We start from the raw sequence: 19,285 nt of genomic DNA on the forward strand, positions 1-19,285 counted from the left end.
ATATAATTTTGCACTGGGATCGCTTGCGCTCGGGTTCACCAAGACAAGAAAGAGTATCAAAGGGGCGCAGACATTAGCTCACCGGCAATAAGCTCACCGGGCATAAGCTCACCTTTGTTAATGCAGAAGCGGACAAAAGCTCTCCGGACATAAGCTCACCACTAATAATATAATTATATTATAATATTATAAGATAATTAATGCAATAAAGAATACAATAATGATAATTAAATACATTTATAGGTTAACTAATTTAATTGCAAAGGAAAATAAACCTGAATAAAATTTTTAAAAAGCACCTGAAAAATGACAAACAGAAAATATGACAAAAATGAAAACCAGATTTTGAATGTTAACATGAAGTAGATTTTGAATATTAAAATATAAATTGAAAACGGATTTGGACAAACAAAAGAGTACTACTTCCTTTTACTGAAGAAAGTAATCCAACCCCCTCCCCTATGCTGGAACTCTCGGTGCAGGAAATTTTGCAGCACAGAAATATTGGTAAACGAAATTTTGGTGAAACTGTCTCTCCTTGTTATGTTTTTTTTTTGTTTGTTTTTTGCTTTTACTATGGCTGAAATCAACTCAGAAATATTTCATTTTCCTTTATTAAAAAAATGAAATGAAATCTTTTAAGTTTTACGTCCCACGTTTATGCATGTTAGGCTAAAGAAGACGGATGAATAACGAATGAAATGGTGGAATGAAGAAAGTTAGAGAACCCCGAGGATACCCACGCACAAGGTAGTTGTCCACCACAAGGTTTACTTGGCGAGGACTGAGATGTAACCCGGGATCCAAGCACCAGAGGTAAAAGCTCTACCACTGAGCTACCGCTCTCCCCCTTTACAAAAACGTATGATGGGTATGAAGAGGTATTAAAATCTAGATTTTGACTAGTAGTAGACCTATTTCAGTAGAAAATAGAGCTATTAATGCTATATACAGTATCAGTTGTCAGATATCAGAATAAAATAATAAGGATGTTGCAGGGTTTAATGTGTTAAACGTGGGTTGGCTTTGAGGAACTTGTAATAAAATGCTTCAGATATTTAAATCTGGGCTTTGACTACTAGTAGGCCTACCTTCTCAATAGAAAGTAGGCTATATTACTAACGTCATATAGGAGTTATTGGACATCAGAATAAAATATTAAGAATGATGCAGAGTTCAAGTCTTAAGGCTGTTATTATACTTGCAGACCAATGCTCATCAAATGAATCTTTCTTATTTTATTTATTAAGAACAAAACAACAACTTATTAACCAAAAGTAAAACCTTTTTGTTAGAAAATTAGAAAGAGTTTTCTTTGAGTGTTAGGCTGCAAACACGACGACAGCACTAAGAAGCAAGCCCTAATTACATCTATGATAAATTCGTAAAAAAAAAAAAAAAAAAAAATCACAAACCAGAATCACGAATCCCGTTAGGTAACCAAATTCTATTATGTAAGTATGCATGCCTAATCAAGAAAATATTTTAATGCAGTGATGAATTGTCCGACCTATAACAGGCACGTAGCCAGAATTTCATGAAGGGAAGGGGGGTCCGTGACATGAAATGCTGTGGTCATCACACCAGGGGCTCGATCATTCTAAACAATTTTACTGGAACATGTATTGGTTTGTTTAGCCAGGATTTCATAACGGGGGGGAGGGGGTGGACATGAAATTCTGAAGGCCCAGGAGCTCGATCAATCTAAACTACTTTACTATTAACATATATTGATTTGTGAGGATATATTGGTAAGTATTTTAATAAACTATGAAGAAATCTCGAGTAAAAAAAAAAAAGTATTGAAAAAGATTATACAATATTTACATCCTTCGTCTGTTTATTCAAATATAACAATTTTCCTTTCATTATGACCTCAACTATTATAAAAAGTACATACTCAATATTGTCTTGTAAAATACTTTGCAATATCTGTGTTCCTTTTTCTGTAGAATCAAATGTTAACAGAACTTTTTTTCCACATATATTTTTGTTTTTATTATTCCGTCAACTACTGTCTGTTTCAAATGACAGGTTAAAGGAGCAGTACAAAATTGTTTTTGAAATAACATATTCGATATTGCAAGGGTGCGATGACGAAAAATTATGATAAAAAAGGTTCACGCTGTTACACAACAGCACTATGCTTTCGGAAGCTTGAAATCTCCCTGACTAGTAGCAGAAATTCTGAGAATTCCGCAACTTTTCTAGAAATTTCGAATTCCCTGACTCATCCAGGATATATCGCTCACCTCGCAACCATGTATTGCAAGAATACAAATTTCCTCATAAGAAAGAGTAACCAAAAGCTTCCTGTAGTTTATTTTTTTTACGCTGATCCTTCTATTCCTCATTACATTTTCTTTCATCCTTCCCTATTTTTTTTCCATTTCTGGTCTCGAAGGGGGGGGGGTGTCCCCCTTCCTTGGCTACGGGCCTGCCTATAAGAAAAATTTGGTTCCAAAATTTCCAGGGCAAAAATTACGCCTACTGTCGCCGATGCTAAACACATTAAACTTACAATATTCCTACTTTATTCGGATATCTGATAACTGTTATACAACATTAGTAGCTCTGCTTTCTACTGAATTATTAGGCCTATTTGTAATTGTAGTCAATGTCAAGATTTTAATATCCAGGGTATTTTGTTACAAGTTCCTCAAGGTCTGTCCACGTTTAATACAACGCAACTCCCTTTTTTTTTTTTTTTTTTTTTTTACACCTGATAAATGATATAAGATAGTAGCTCCATTTTCCGCTTAGGAAGTAGCTAACGCCTAAATTTCAATATTCGGTGAATTTTATTAAAAGTCCGTGAAGGGAGCTTATGTTTACTATCGGTGAGCTTTTGTCCGCCCCTGTAATATAAGACTACCGGTCAGCTTATGTCCGACGGGCGGCGGTAATTTTGTCACCGGAAAGTTCGTCACGGTAATTTCGTCACCGGTAATTTTGTCACCAAAATATTATCTCTTATCTCAAATATGATATCTAAAATACGTAACTATTTAATAATAATAATAATAATAATAATAATTATTATTATTATTATTATTATTATTATTATTATTATTATTATTATTATTATTATTATTATTATTATTATTATTATTATTATTATTATTATTATTAGATAAATAGTTACATATTTTAGATATCGTATTTGAGATAAGAAATAAAAGTTTCCAGTAATTCTATCACAGAAATACATATCATATAGGAAATTTTGTCACGGTTATTTTTTAATCTTTCTTGAACTAAGTAGAGGCAAAGTAAGTGACCTAAACAACTTACGATATTTTAATCAAACTTGGAAAACAATTCTATTGGTGTTGAACTCTGCAAAATTTAAGTTTCGGGTACTCGACGCAGGAGCAAGCACCAGTACAAGAAAATAGTGCCAGCTTCAGCAAATGTTAAAAGCAAAGGCAACGTGGGGAACTAATGGGTTTATATATATCACTATTTACAAATATTAAGTTTCGCCAATATCAAAATTTCAGAACAGAAAATTGCAAACAAATATGGGAAGGTATGCCAATCCGTTCATTTTCCCGCAAACTAGACGAAAATTTTCATCGTTCTTGTACCGTTCTCAGAGCCCAAACTCTTGGACCTTCCTCCATGTTAACTGAGTCATGTGTAAAGAGTGATCTTTTTTAGGAGCTATTTCAACTCTGATTAAACATTGGCAAATTGTTATTGGATATATATGTGAAGAAAACAAATTTATATAAAGGAAGAAAAGCATATAAATATTTCTAACAGTTCCTTTAAATATAGCCTTATGGAACTATTAACAAGTGAAACACGGATGGTGGACGGAAACTTTTTAATGGCTCCTTAAAAAAAATCACGCAGGCCCTATGTTATTTGAGGTGAGACTTCCTTCACTAGGTGTATGCCCTAATGCAGAGCAAGACACAAAATTCATATGAAGAACTATTTCGTGCGGTGGTGCATCAGTGCAGTGAATTTAGTGAATACTCGGACCCTGTAACTATGGTTATGGATTTCGAGATAGCGGAAATGCAGACTGTAAAAGCAACTTTCGGAAACTCAACTCGTGTACAGCATTGCCCTTTTCACCTGACTCGCTCAACGTGGAGAAAGGTCCAAGAGATTGGATTCCAGTACGGTACAAGAGCAATGAAAATTTTCGTCTATTATGCGAGAAAAAGAACGGATTGGCATTTCTTCCCTCAGCAGATGTGCATCAGGAATACAAGAGGCTTCGGAGGAAGAGCTGGAACTTCTGGACTATTTTGATAGTACTTAATTCAACAAGTTGAAGAAATGGTTTCAACTGTGCTGCATCAAGATGCTGTGGGTCAACCACCAAAAAAGAAAACTAGAAGAGTTTTTTAGATTTTGCAGAAACGGCTCCAGTCTTTTTGCATAATGTATAACACTGGAACTAAATGTTTGAAAAATTTTTGCTTGTTGTTTCCTATCATGTTATGAATAGTAGAAAATCAACATGTAAAACACTTATTGCATTATAACAAGTTATATTTTTTTCTATTTTCTGTTCTGAAATTTTGAAAAATTTAAAATTTGTATATAGTGATATATAAATCCATTAGCGGCCCATTTTGCCTGTGCTTTTAACATTTGCTGAAGCTGGCATTATGTTCTTTTATTATTGTTTCTTCTTTTATTATTGGTTGTTCTTGTTATTATTGTTTGTATCCGAAATTTCGATTTTCCAGAGTCGAACAACAACTGAATTGTTTTCCAAGTTTGATTAAGATAAGATTAGCTGTTTTGGTCGTTTACTTTGTCTCTACTTAATTCAACAAAGGTGAAAAAATGACCATGACAAAATTTCCTACATTCTAATAGTTTGGTGACAAAATTACAGGAGACGAAATTACTTTATAAAATAACAAACAAATTCTGACCAAAGCATATATTAACTAATAAATAATAGCGTTACAGTTTCGGCAAATTAACTTTGCCTTCATCAGATACATTAATGTGTCTGATGAAGGCAAAGTTAATTTGCCGAAACTGTAACGCTATTATTTATTAGTTAATATATGCTTTGGTCAGAATTTGTTTGTTATTTTATAAAATAAGTTCCAAAGCTAGAATGAGTGGCATTCAGACGAAATTACTATGTCAAAATTTCCGGTGACGAAATAACCTACATGCTAATATTTTGGTGACGAAATTACCGGTGATGAAATTACAGTGACGAAAATTTCGGTGGCGAAATTTCCGGTGACGAAAATGTCCGACACCCACATCAAAACTTTATTTAGATCGCGGTGACTCAGTAGTAGAGGGTTCATCTCTTGTGAGTGGGGTATCTGGTTCGATCCCAGCTCGTGCCAAATGGGTTTTGTAGTTGACAAACACTGTATGCGTGAGTTTTCTCGGATTGCCCCATTTCCTCCTATTACTTTTTCATTCTACCACTTTGTTCATTATCATCATCGCCGTCTTCTGTATCTAGCCTACACAGTACACACTGTATAAAGTATAAAATTCGAAGATTTAATTTTCTTTTTTTCAGAATATCAGAAGACTAAGTACCATATGTAATTTTTATACTTGTAAATGTCCAATATTCTGTATTTTCCTCCTGGAGATGTATTTTGGCGGACAATCTTCGCAAGAAATAGGGTAAATGTGCCAGTCCTCGACCACCTAACTCATTTTCTTATTGTCCTTAATCGTTTTTTACTCAATGGAACAACTTAGGAGGATGCAAGTAGCTCACATGTATTCATAAAACTATATTTTATCTATACTTTATCCAAAACTGAGATAACTTATACCATTTATGTAATATTAGTCAGACAAACACCAATAACTGATTTCTTTTAGTGTTCGACCATTTTTCGTTAATGTTCGACCGCCTACTGTTTAGTCATCGACCACTACTCGGTTAATGTGCTTTTAATTACAGTATGAAGGCTAAAGCATAACTTTACCAAACTAATAGCATCTGTAGATGTTACATCATTAGTTTTTCAGGTTTCGCAGTTTCGCACAATAGTCGCTGAGATTAAGTAATTTTGTGATAGTTTTGTCAAGAAAGGGACCACCAAATTCATTTAAGGTTCAGTAGAATGCAGCACCAAACATGCTTCGTCTTCTCTGGGTTGAAGGGGTATAAACCCCATCTTCCAAAATCGTTTTTAATTGCTAATTCTGTTGCTACCTTGTATATCACTCTTTTAATTAGTGGTGCAGAAATAACACGTGTAACATTTTACTCAGTTTCCATGTAGAACTCTCGAAAATGATTTGAACGCTGATACGTCGCAGGGTTGAAGAATATGTGTGCTGTTTGGCGGAAGGCAGTAGAATACTATAGCATGGCTGGAACAAAATTCGCTGACTTCCATTGCCAAGTGAGTCTTGTGGCGTCGATTAACATTCGTAGTGTTTCACTTCGCATCCATCCGCTATCTGACCCAGGAGCGTAAATAAGAGCCCCACAGACCCCGCATTGCGGGGGGGGGCCCAAGCCATCAGGGGGTCCCAAATCGTGAAATGGAACGTAGAAAGCGGTCCCACACCACGCTGTCTGCGGGACGGCCCCCAAGTCTTTAGTTACGTCACTGATCTGACCTGACCTGCCTATGAAAATCTCTGATGAAACTGCACTGATGACGTCCTTTGGAAGCTCTCTTACATACAGATATACGACCATTGGGGATACCTGATGCGGAAAAAGTGCAAAGTAGTGTTAGTGTTTCTTTCTCGATGCCCTTCACCTCATACATATTTTTCTACGCTTTGAACCCCAACGCTTTTCTTGATTTGGGTTGAAAGGTGGATTCGTCAGCATTAATCATTTAGAATCATTTAGAATATCAGATCGACCCGCTTGTTTCAAGTATTTTTCAAGGTCCTAAAACCATAAGCGAATGTTTCCCTCAGTTACAGCGTATCAAGCCTTGTTCAAGGTTTAGGGGCACGATTTGTGGGTGTCTCCTCAAGTAAGTGTAGACCAGGTTTCACCAGCTCGATTGTCTTTGAACTGCATTTTGAGTTTTTCTGAATCGACAATTTTTTAACACTGTTCAGAAGATCGTATTTCTTCTGTAGAAAGCCCTTTTGCTCGTATTAAGGAGCCAGTTTGCTAATCCCTCTTCTTCTTTCTGTGTTAGGTATGGTTCTCGATCTATTTTTCGCTTTTTGGGACTGTGCCCATGAAATTTATCCATCAGCGTTACCCGAGGAATTCCATAGATTACTAATGCCTTTCGTATGGAGCGCTTTTTTTTTTTTTTTTTTCGATAAGCCTCCAGAGCTTTTTGTAGATCCTCGTTTGAATAAGCGGGCAGTTTAAGCTTAGACCTACTCACTCATTATCTCTGAAAGAAACAAAAATTCTTAAGAACATTCAAGGAAAACAGATGTATTCCAGACGTAAGCTGATAGTAGCTATTCCGCTAACAATATTTGAATGCGTTCCACGACAAAGCGAGAATAGTGTAGTTCAGTATTAAACGAATTAGACCAAATATAATAAATTTATTATTCAAATTAAATGTCATACCCTAACAGTGCCGTTAATTTTTCATGAAAATGTTGGGAAACTACATGAATATTCAGTTACTTGAATTTGAATTTATTTTATGGCCTTTAGGCATCTACGATTCCGACCGGGATAGGGTGGGGGAGAGGATGTTGGAAGTTAGATGGCCAGGGCCTATTTTGAAGGTACCATCCCAGCATTTGTTTGGTGTGACTGAGGAAAAACCCGAAAGAACTGTAAAGATGGTCGAACGCTGAGATCGAACCGAGGACCTTCCGAATGCTAAGCCAACGCTTTACTATTTTTTTTTCAAAGTTCGTCTCAGCCGAGACATTAAGCCTGAATGTTCCTCGCGCCAATTGGAGGTAATCCAGTCCTGACAGGGACACGAACACAGAAATATCGACAATTAAAAATACCCTTGCTCTTGAGAGGGATTTGAATCCTCAGTGGATTGTCTCTTCACCATTATCACTGAGCCACGACCATCGGTAAATATTCATGTATTAACGGTAAGACTCAGCAGATGATTATACAAATATAAATTGACCACTGAATTAGTGTTTGAATCAAGAAATTCTGCGAGAAAATACAAACGCAAAGTATGGTCGGACACTGAGAAAGAAACAGCTAATCTTCGACCAGTACAAATGTATTACGAAAAGTAGTGGTCGAACACTAGTAAATGTTTTCGTATTCCATTATAACTTCAGAATTGGTAACTAGGTACTCATTTCATGCAGATGAATCGAAAGTTAGTCGTTATTGATATTTCTACAATTTTTCAGTTCTCGACCACCCTGTGATCGAACGCTAGTTAACAAAGAATATTTCATAAGTCATTGTCCGACCACTACATTTTATTGATTTATTCTTCATACCTTACAGTTAGCACTAAAATTTAATTACTAAAATGTGGTCAACAGTTCCATGCAACAGAATAATATGTGCATTTCTTACCTGGTGCGATAAAACTATGGAAAAGCATGAAAAACAGGGCGCTGTCGTTCCCATTTGCAACAGATTAAAGTTGTCGAAAACTCAGTGCGTCTTCCGTAGGCATACATTTGATTGGCTATTGCCGAATGCATGTGCAATATATTTTGACAGTATCTTTGTGATTGGTTCAGAATAAGCTGCAATTCAATTATAACGTAAAAGCATGGTTTTTGTCGGAAAATAAGCCTAATATATTATTTTAAAGTGAAAAGTGGTCGGCAACTAGGGGGTGGTCGAAGACTGGCACAACCACCCTACTCGAAGTTTACATAGAAAAAAAAAAGCTGGGAGTAGGTGGTTTTAGTCTCTCTTCGGGGGTTACTTTGCACCGGTCCAAAATAACCCCTTAGATAGGAAATTATTACTACTGGCATCTCCTTTCTTCTAAATTTTGGTAAATAAAAAAGAAAGAAAGAAAGAAAGAAAGAAATCCTACTATTTGGGTGGGCTTCAGCGTGAAAACTCCAAACCTCGTAAATCTTCCAATGATTACGGTTGAGATTATATTCTTGGACATAAAGAGCAACCAAGGAAAATAAGTTCACGGGGATTTTTCTTTTCATTCCTCAGTTGACATTCTTGTGGGATATATGGTAAACTATCAGAATGTGGTTCCTGTGCCGGTACTAGAAAATACATACTTTTCTTTATAAATATCGATAATTCATAGAAAGTACTGATACAGCACCAAATTCTAATATCAATATTTGTAGATTGCGTGCAATTTTGTGTAGGAAGTGAAATGTATAAATATTGAAGGGAAAACATTGCAAAGAAACATTATGTTTGTATGTTTTAAGTTTTCTTTTTCTTTTTCTTTTTCTTTTCTTTTCTTTTCTTTTTTCTTTTTTCTTTTTGTATGTGTTGCAAAGTATCCTCACCTATAGGGTTACTTTGCACCAAAGTTTATATTCCAATAATCACGGTCATACTGAATGTTTACTAATGCACTTGCATGAATGTTTTCCTTATATATCTAACTATTATATGTTTAAAATACAATGTTTTAAATCTTAACGTAAATGTTTAAATCTATAAGGAATTTAGGACAGAATGGCAGGAGGACAAAATGGCAGGGGACATAATGGCAGGAAATAAAGGCAGGAGGACAAAATGGCGGCGGACGAAATGGCAGGAGGACGAAATGGCAGCGGACAAAATGGCAGGAGGACGAAATGGCAGCGGACGAAATGGCAGAAGGACAGAATGGCAGGAAGTTAATTTGGCAAAAATTATAACTCCTAGGGCTCGTATTTTTAGGTTTCACCTATTGTGTTTGTTAGTAGGTAACGCTTCTCAATTTATTCATTTCTACCTCAAATGTCCAAAGCATATAAATACAGCTAAATTGAACCAAGAGCGTAAAAGTGGGTAAATATCAGTTATCCATGTCTTAACTTGTTTCTTAAATTTATTTCCTTTTAACCATCTTCCAATTGATAACTTGGTTTTATAATAATTCTATATAGTACAACTTTTATTTATGACGAAAGAATTTTCCCGTGGACTCCCTCTGAATTTCTCTCAAGGTTTAGCTATCATGTGACAAAGAATTGAATCTACTAACTGCTTTCACACACAATATAATTTTGAAATTTGGGAGCCTAGTGGTATCTTTGTGTCTGTAGTATGTAATAATGATGATACGTTATTCCCTTGAACATTGTCGTTTGACTTCAGAAGACTGAGTTTAGGCTGCAAGTACAAGTTGCCTATAGTTAAAACATATAAGATGTACGATCTTGTTTAATAAAACCTGCCCCTCCCCCTCCTCTATCTGAAAAGCCCAATATTGTTATTCAAATATGAAATTCAAAGACAAAGGCAATTGTCTTTATCCAGTCATATTTTTATTTCAAATGTAAGTATTAAAATGTGCTACGCATGGTTGCAAGAGGCTGTTATTTATTATTATTATTATTATTATTATTATTATTATTATTATTATTATTATTATTATTATTATTATTATTATTTGTTAATACTGAACTTAGATACCTAATATTGGAACTAATTTTCTTCATGAATTGATATAAGAAGCGGCCGCGTGATTTTCGACCAATTATTTCATCACTGGTATCTATGAGCAATGAGATAACAACAGTGGAAGACAAACTTCGTTCTTCTCAAACTTGATACTTTGAAAAACTTATGAAAGTAGTTTCGTTATCCAAATACTCAATCCAAATATTCAATCAAAACAGTTTCAGAGGTAGCATTAATCTTATAATAACGTAATAGCTGTAAGAGTTATCCTGAAAATGTATTTTGTATGTTTTCTTGTTTTCGTAATTCAGGGATTTTTTCCTGAATTTCACTGGAGTTATGAGGAACCTTAAATTATCAGGCATTCCACTTTAATCGCTCCCCTTTCACCCCCAATGCAATATTGGGTATATTTACAGCTTAGTGCAGCTTAAAGGAACCATGATCATGCATACTTGATTTCTAACTTACTTGCTTATAGCGTTGCCCTGAAGACGAGATGAGAATTCAGGTTTTCTCGTCTCGTATCGTAAATGTTTGTAAAAATCCTGTCTCGAATCAAAATTTTCTTGTCTCGTTTTGTAAGTTTATGTACAAAATGTGTTCTGATTTCAGTCTTAGATTCATGTAGAATTTATCAGAATTCTTCCAGGTTACGACGAGTCCACGAAAGATTGATATAACGACACTTAAATCATATTTATTAATGAAGTAAATTGTGTAATGACTTACGTATCTTTAAACGTTAATAAATGCTCTTTCTTGTGTTCATACTATTACCTTATCAAATTGCATATGACATATATACAATTAATCATATGACATATATACAATTAATCATATGACATATATACAATTAATCATATCCTGTATTTTGAAAACGGGATACGGCTGTTTCGGTGTAGGACGTTTTGGTGCAGGGCGTTTTGGTGTACGGATGTGTCGGTGTAAGGACGTTTAGGTGTGAGGCTGGTTCGGTGTAAAAGTTCCAATGTTTACACCGAAACGTCCACTCTTCAAAATGAAAATTATTCGTTAGGGAGAAATAAATTCATGAAGTAGAAAATATAAATTAATAAATAAAATAAAAATTAAATGCTGCTGTAATTGACAGGGGTTACTTATTTATAGTGAGTCCCCTTGCTTCACTCTATCTCAGAACTTCTTATATCCTCAAATGTTATAATTATGAATTGATTGGGAAAACGTTTTATGGTAATGATATATAGTAAAAAAGTGTGTGATGCATAAACATTGTGCACACCACACACACCTTATTACGGCAATAACTGTGCACAAATCGCAAAATACTGCACAATCTTTGAAAGGAAATTTTCAAACACAGGTTGTTTTTCTTCCAAATAACTGCTTTTATATCATGCATACCCAATAAGATTAGCAAATCTAGGAGAAGAAAACTGATTATGAATCAGTGTTGGGATATTGTATTATTACGGATATAAATTCATGTTATAGTTGTAGAGGACAGTGTCAGAAAAAAGCCTCAAGAAAATTTTTAACGGCCTAAAGAACACAAGAAGAGGCTGAATCCTACCACTTGTTCCTGCAGAAATGGTTTCTATTATGAGTTACTCTTTTGTTCTTAAAATAGGTTCAAAATTGACGAATTGTGACCGAATCCACGAAGGTAATAACAAAATGTACTTTGCATTAGACGCTTGAAGAAATATCTCTTGGAACCATGATCTCACAACACTTGATGTTAATTGTCCCGGATTTGACGCTTTCACAAGGATATTTTCAAATTTAAAGAGGTTGTGTTGGACTATAAGACCAAATGTTCCATTGTTTTTCTACAAAACAATTAACAGTGGTGATAATAAAACACTATTTGCAGAAATTAAAGGCTGTATGATGTAGCTACGAGTCATAGAATTTACTGACTGTGTCACACTTTCTACTGTTTGTATCCCTGTAGACACTAGAGTACGTCCCGTCTGCATTTCCAAATTAAACCGTATTGATCAGAGTTATAAATATTTTCTTTTCCAATAACATGTGTTGCTTCATCTTCGGGACAAATGCATTGGCACTGGCTTCTAACTTTTTGGGCTATAGATTTAATCAAACGTCCTGTTAAAATAAGTACAGAAAGTGGTTTCAAATCAGTCTGCACCTTCTCTCAGTAGTCCCTGCCAATTATAATTGTTCTTGGCTAACTGCAGAACATTTCAAACCAGAAGACTATTTGTAATTTTAATCATCATATTGGATCCGCCAATTTGAATTTTGTAATTTTAACGTCAGGTTCTGAATCACCTGTCCTAAAACCTCCTTGACAGTAAGCTGGTCGTATTATTTAATCTTCTATTTTAATAATTATTTTCTGTTTATGCTTGGAGGCCACCTCTAACGTTCAAAGCGTGGATTCTACCCTTAAACCCGCACCATTACCAAAGTAAAAAAAAAAAGTGACGGTTATTTTTTAACATTCTACAAGTATGCAAAGTTTCATTCAAATCAGTAAATTACACTTCCGTAAGTCTCCTTGTTAGTGCTGTTCAAATGGAACAAATAAGTTAATTGGCGGACATGAAGTCAGGAAAACGAAAAAATACGCCAATGTTACGAAAAGATTGAGCAATAACAATGAGACTCAATAACAATATTAATCAGTGTACACTATTGCAGAGTGGCTACACTATGACACTTCATGACTGTTCATTACAAGCATATGATTAATGCAATCAAATATTAAGCTATACACCGAAACGTCCTTTATAGCCAAGCGTCCTTACACCGAAACGTCCTTACACCGTAACGTCCGTACACTGAAACATCCTACATCGAAACATCCTACACTGAAACATCCTACACCAAAACACCCTACACCGAAACATCCTAGACCCTTTGAAAACGGGAGATCCTATGTTTACCGAAAGTTCTAGTGTTTCTTGTGAGTACTCTACAATTTGTTTCCTCCGATGATTTTTGCCCCGAGCTTCCCTTGAATTTGTCCCTATGCATATTTTATAGACTTAAAAATACTAGAGACAGTCACCAGAAAATAATGAGTACACATCCTACATATCCTCTCGTCAAAAAACTTCGGAACGAGTCGAATCGACCAATTTTAATTAGTTTTCTTTGCCACAGAAAGTATCTGATCCTTTGTATATGCAATACCGAGGTTAGTTTATTCGCAAGTTAATATGGAGAATGTATGTATTTTCTTTTTTTTATTTATTTATTTATTGCTTGTTACTTAAAATGTTTTGCAAATAACTTCAATAACTTTTGAAACTGTTTGTCTTCACTTGATCATATACAGATCACAGTGAGAAATAAAGATAAAAGCTGCTTCCTTCTAGTAGTACCCGAAAAGATCTTAAATAATATATATAAAAAAGAAAACGACTAAAACTAATTTCTTTTATTAAGACACTGCTGGTATGAATAGAAAGCTTGCAATAGTAAGGTGTTTGTAGATGACTGTCAATTAGAATTGAAATATTATTAGCAGTTCGAATTTTGGAGCATAATGAATAAATCGAAAATTTATGTTGAAATCTTCATTTATCAAGCAAGAAACAAAATAGTTTAAAACCCGACAAATCAAATAAAGTTCCTGCCATTTTGTCCTCCTGCCATTTCGTCCTCTGCCATTTCGTCCGCTTGCCATTTCGTCCTCTGCCATTTTGTCCTCCTGTCATTGTTTCCTGCCATTATGTCCCCTGCCATTTTGTCCTCCTGCCATTCTGTCCGTTCCCCTTTATAAGTTACATGCGATTTTCTTTAAAATTCCTTACACCTGGTGCAAAGTATCCAAGTCTTACGGTGCTGGATGATCTGTTTTAAACAATATCACCCACTCATGAAGTGTAAGCATTTCTTGGAAAAGCCGTTTGAATGAACATTCACTTTATGGTACCAGAAGAAAAGCTTTTCTCTGCAGCTATAACGCCTACAGGTAATATATGACTGGAATCCAGGACGGGCTTCTGGGAGGGTGACAGTGAAACATTTCTCCGATTATTATCTGAAGCTGCCGCAAAATGTCGCCAGTGGGGAGGGACGAATAACCCTTCGTCCTGTAATGACGCAGAAATTTCTTTGAATTTAGTGCAGGTGTCTTCTGTGATGGTAAAAATAATAACTTCTACACAAAAGTGGCATTTGTCTTCAAACTTTAAAAAGTGGGTAAAAGATTTTTCCACATAGAAAATATATACCACATAGACCTATTACAAAGGGTATTTTTGCTGGAAATTGTAACGAAATTCACTAAACTAATTTCGTGCAAATAATTACCTCAATTCCTTATATAAATCTTATATATTTCCTTATATGTTAATAAAAATTATAAGAAACAATATGTTAAAAGTTACTGTCGAAAACAACGCTTTCTGAACCTCGTCACCATTATCACTCCTATAATTTGCATTACGAGACGAGAATTTTTTCGAGTCTTGTGAGCAACACTAATTCACCCAAATCTTAGATTTCAAACATCATTTCAGTGCTAAACGATCCGTATATAAAACCTATAAATTATAAAACTAATTATACGACCACAATGAAGAGTAACGCATTTATGAACGTTTCAAGATACTCAAATCATTACACAATATACTCCAATAAGTAATATGGTTTAAATGTTGTTAGATTATACTCTTCTTAGATTTCCCGTGACGTAGAAGGAATCTGAGAACTTCTAAATGAGGGAATACATTTTGTACATAAATTTACAGATCGAGACGGGAAGTGAGTCCTTGAGAATTGAGACAAGACAAGACGAGACTTCTACAAAATTTACGAAACGAAATCGAAAGATGTAAAGAAATCTCTATTCAAATTTTATCTGAACATATTCATGGTAATATTAAGCGTGGATTAGCCAATGATTTCAGTAAATAGTAGTGGGCGTGGGGGATGACTACAAATTCTTACTCATCGGTTTTTAATTTAGAAACCGGTAGCGCATTCAAAACTATGGAACTCATATTTTTCTTTGCAATTCCTGCCTCTTTATCTACATGGTGGTGTATCAGAGCGGAATAAGTTTGTTAGTTCTTCCTTTATGTTTCCTGAACTCCTAGTGCTACTAACGTCAGTGTTTCTTCCAGTGTTTCAGATACACTTCGCGGGTGGGGTTGGGACAAAGTCCCCGGAACTAAGATAAATTATAAATTGCGAACATATGTTACGTTTGTGAACGTTGTTTTAGGAAATAGTGTCCCAGTGTAGCTCTTAACATTTTGATGTTGCCCCCTCCAAATTCTCTTGAAGAAAGACTGATCCTACTAAAATAGGATATTTGTATCATACTCAATGTCTCGTACATTCACAGATAAATTAGATATTTCACATTTGCACACTTACTTTTATCCAAAAGTTTGAATTATTTATTTTTTCCTCGATGTTAACTTGTTTACGGCAGATTAGGCTTTAAGATTCCTAATCAACAGCAGGGTGAAAGTTAGGTGTTTTAAAAAATTATTCCTCATCACATGAGGGAAAATCTCAAAGAAGGCAGCTGGTATTAAACATGGTTATTTTCTTCAAATTTCCTAAATACTGATTAGATTCTGACTTCCATCATGCCTACTACACAAAACTCGATAAAGTTACTGGTAGGAAGCCATATCTCCTTTTTTGTACTGAAAAATATTATTTTCGAGCATCCTCTTTTTCGGAAATCAGAAACATGTTATATTTATCATTAAATGCTACAGCAGTAGATAGGAAAACTCTTTCCAAATTGGGTGGGGGCGATGGCTCAGTGGTAGATCATTCACTTCCGGTGCTTGGGGTCCCCGACTCGAACCCAGCTCGCGACGTGTGGACTTTGTGGTGGACAAACACCGTGCTCGTGGGTTTTCTCGGGGTTTTTCCGTTTCCTTCCACTTTCTTCATCCCACCATTTCATTCATTTCTCAACATCACCGTCTTTTTTAGCCTAACCGGCATATCCGGTGGACATAAAAGTCAAAGATTTTCTTTCCAAATTAGGTGCTTTGACCCGGTAAGGGGCGTCACTTCAAACTATCGTTTTCCTCATCGAGACTCATAGTTCAATCTGGAGTAGAAACTTATTTTAGGATCTAGTTTCCATGATTTTCACCTGAAAGACGAAGATGATTATGTAGAAAATTATAAGTACCGGTACTTCTTGTTCATTATCGTATTAAGTTAATCTAATCTCTTCTTTCTTATAACATTCAATGTATTTTTTCTTAAGAGGAAAGTAAAATATCAAACTTAAATATTTAATAATAAATTTATAAGAACTAGCAATGCTTCTAAGTAATACAAACTTATCTTCAAACTAAATTATTTTTCCTTGTTCAGAAGAAGTGGTGTGATCACCAGTGGGAAGTCATCTGATTCAGATTATAAATTAATATTGGTTCTCCATTTGTAAACCTCGTTCAACTTAATCAACTAAGCTTTATTAAGCTCAACGAATGTAACTTATGCATCCACTGTAAACGTTTATTCACAGATATTTCTCTCGAAAATGGTTTGAATTATGTTGAACAAATTTAGTGCGATCACAATGATTGTGCATTTCGTTTCAAAATTAAGGGGGCAGACTACTAAATATTTTTGAAAAGCTAACAATTTTTCTTTTGCCCGTTTTTCATAAGTGAAAAGAGATAATGAAATGTAACTTACCACAATAATAGATAATGTTATTCTACACCCGAGAACACGAATTGGAAGAATTATCAGTGTTGCCATCCATAGAAATTACTACATGTCGGGAATTTGAATTACGCAAAAATCTAGGTTAAGGCAGCGACTAAAAAAATGAACTCAATGGTAGTTGATTACTTATCATGTTGTCTTAGTTCTTTGTCAACTACTTTTTACATAAATAAGTTATCACAAAATAAATACAAATATTATTTAAAAAATAGTTAACAACATGACAACAAGACAACATGATAATGACATTTACGTGAATAAAAATATACTTTACAAAAAATTAAGCTAGCGTCAAATGCGTTCCTGCATAACATTAGACTCAGTTTAAAATATATATAATTCTTTCTTCGATCGATCTCTTCGTTTCTAAAAACGTTTTGACTACACCCTTCTAACGTCCGTCTGTTGATACACCACTTGCAGAAGAGGCTCGAAACCAGCCACAGAGCTTTGGGCTGCCATGAATATGTTAGAAGGGACCAAGTCATTAAAAATTATCTTACAAATATTTAAATTGTGCATTTTGTATTGAGGTCTGGATGGGACATAAAAAATTTAGGGAAGGCCAGGCCCTCCCTAGCCCCCCTGTGATTGCGAGCCTGTTGCAGAGTAGCACTTACCAACTTATTCTGAAATAGACTTATTACTATATTGTCACATTTTTCCTTATTGAGGAGGAGGTAGGTGAATGACCGCTCAAGACGTTGCCAATTTCAGTCATCTGCATCTTTCCATCAATCTCTTTTCTAGGAAACGACCGCGGAGTCGAGGAGGGTAGGTATGAGTGGGTCTGTTTTGTTAATTCTTTTGATCGAAACACCGCCCGAAACAATGAGGGCATGTGGTTCTCGAAGCCGTACATGAGAACGAGGTCGCTTCGTATTTTGAAGTGAAATAAATAAATAAAAATGTTGCCTTCTTTCCTAAACGCTAAACCTTTTTTAACTTGATGTAATAAATAACCTATATGATACTGATTGCTACAATTGGATTTGGAGGAGTATTCCTTTTCCATCCAGGGGTGTGTGTAAAGAAATTTGGAGGGGTGTTAGGGGGGTATTGGGGGTGTAGATTACTCCCTGGTATCATGTGCAAATGCACTTTTGTGAATGCCCAGTTGTTTTGAATAAATCACTTGGATCAGTTGAAGACAACCTAACAGTTTTTCCGCTTCCAATCTTTGTATTGTCATCAATACCGAGACCACCGTATTTATTTGTTTCCGCTGGGATGTTTCCTTTTGGCAAGTACGGTACATCACTTTTTCTTGGAAATTTGATAGCAAAGATTTCTTGCAGATTGACGCATGGTTGAGTGCTGGGGGACGGATCAATTCTTGCCTTTCGCTGTAGTTCTATCAACACTACGAGGAAGATTAGGAGACTTCGGGAGGGCAGCTATGAGGCTGTGTTTTTGTCACCAGCTGCGCATTCACAAAAGTTCGTTTTTTCTTAAAGAGACTCCTGCCTTGGAATTCGCCCCAGGCGAACTATTTAGACTTGTTCCTTGCATACCAACATCTGGAAGGGAGAGTTGATAAGGATCCGTTCTTTTCCAGTTTTTCCAAAGTGATCTTTTACCATTAACATATACATATTTGAAATTAAGTTAGCAAGTTTTCCATCCTGACGTGGTTCTTGCGTGTAGTGGCGGACATAAGCTCACCTATATTGATGCAGAAGCGGACAAAAGCTAACCGGACATAAACTCACAGTAAATAATACAATTATGTTACAACAAACTATGTTATAACAATGAGATTAATAACCTAATAATAATCAGCGCCGTTGCTACAGAGGGTCTGAACCTCTAAACCCTCTGAAAAATCTATCGTGGTGGCAAATCTCAGCATGTCATAGAAAACAGCATGCCAAACAAACGCACTAGTGTTTTTTTTTAATATTATTAATTTACAATAAAATGATAGAGAGTACACACTCCACAATATGGGTATACATTATTTTGTATTGTACACAGTTCAAAATACATTATTGCCGTTAAATATATTAAAATACTCAATTGCAGCAGCTTTGTCGAAGTACTGCATAATACACATTTTCTATTAAACCGTTTGAGACTTACGCTTTTTAAGGTAAATTTTAGACTTTCAGTCAAGCAACTATTTCGTCG

Source organism: Thermobia domestica, chromosome 7, assembly GCF_964235325.1.
Source record: "Thermobia domestica chromosome 7, izTheDome1.hap1.1, whole genome shotgun sequence".
NCBI classification, from domain to species: domain Eukaryota; kingdom Metazoa; phylum Arthropoda; class Insecta; order Zygentoma; family Lepismatidae; genus Thermobia; species Thermobia domestica.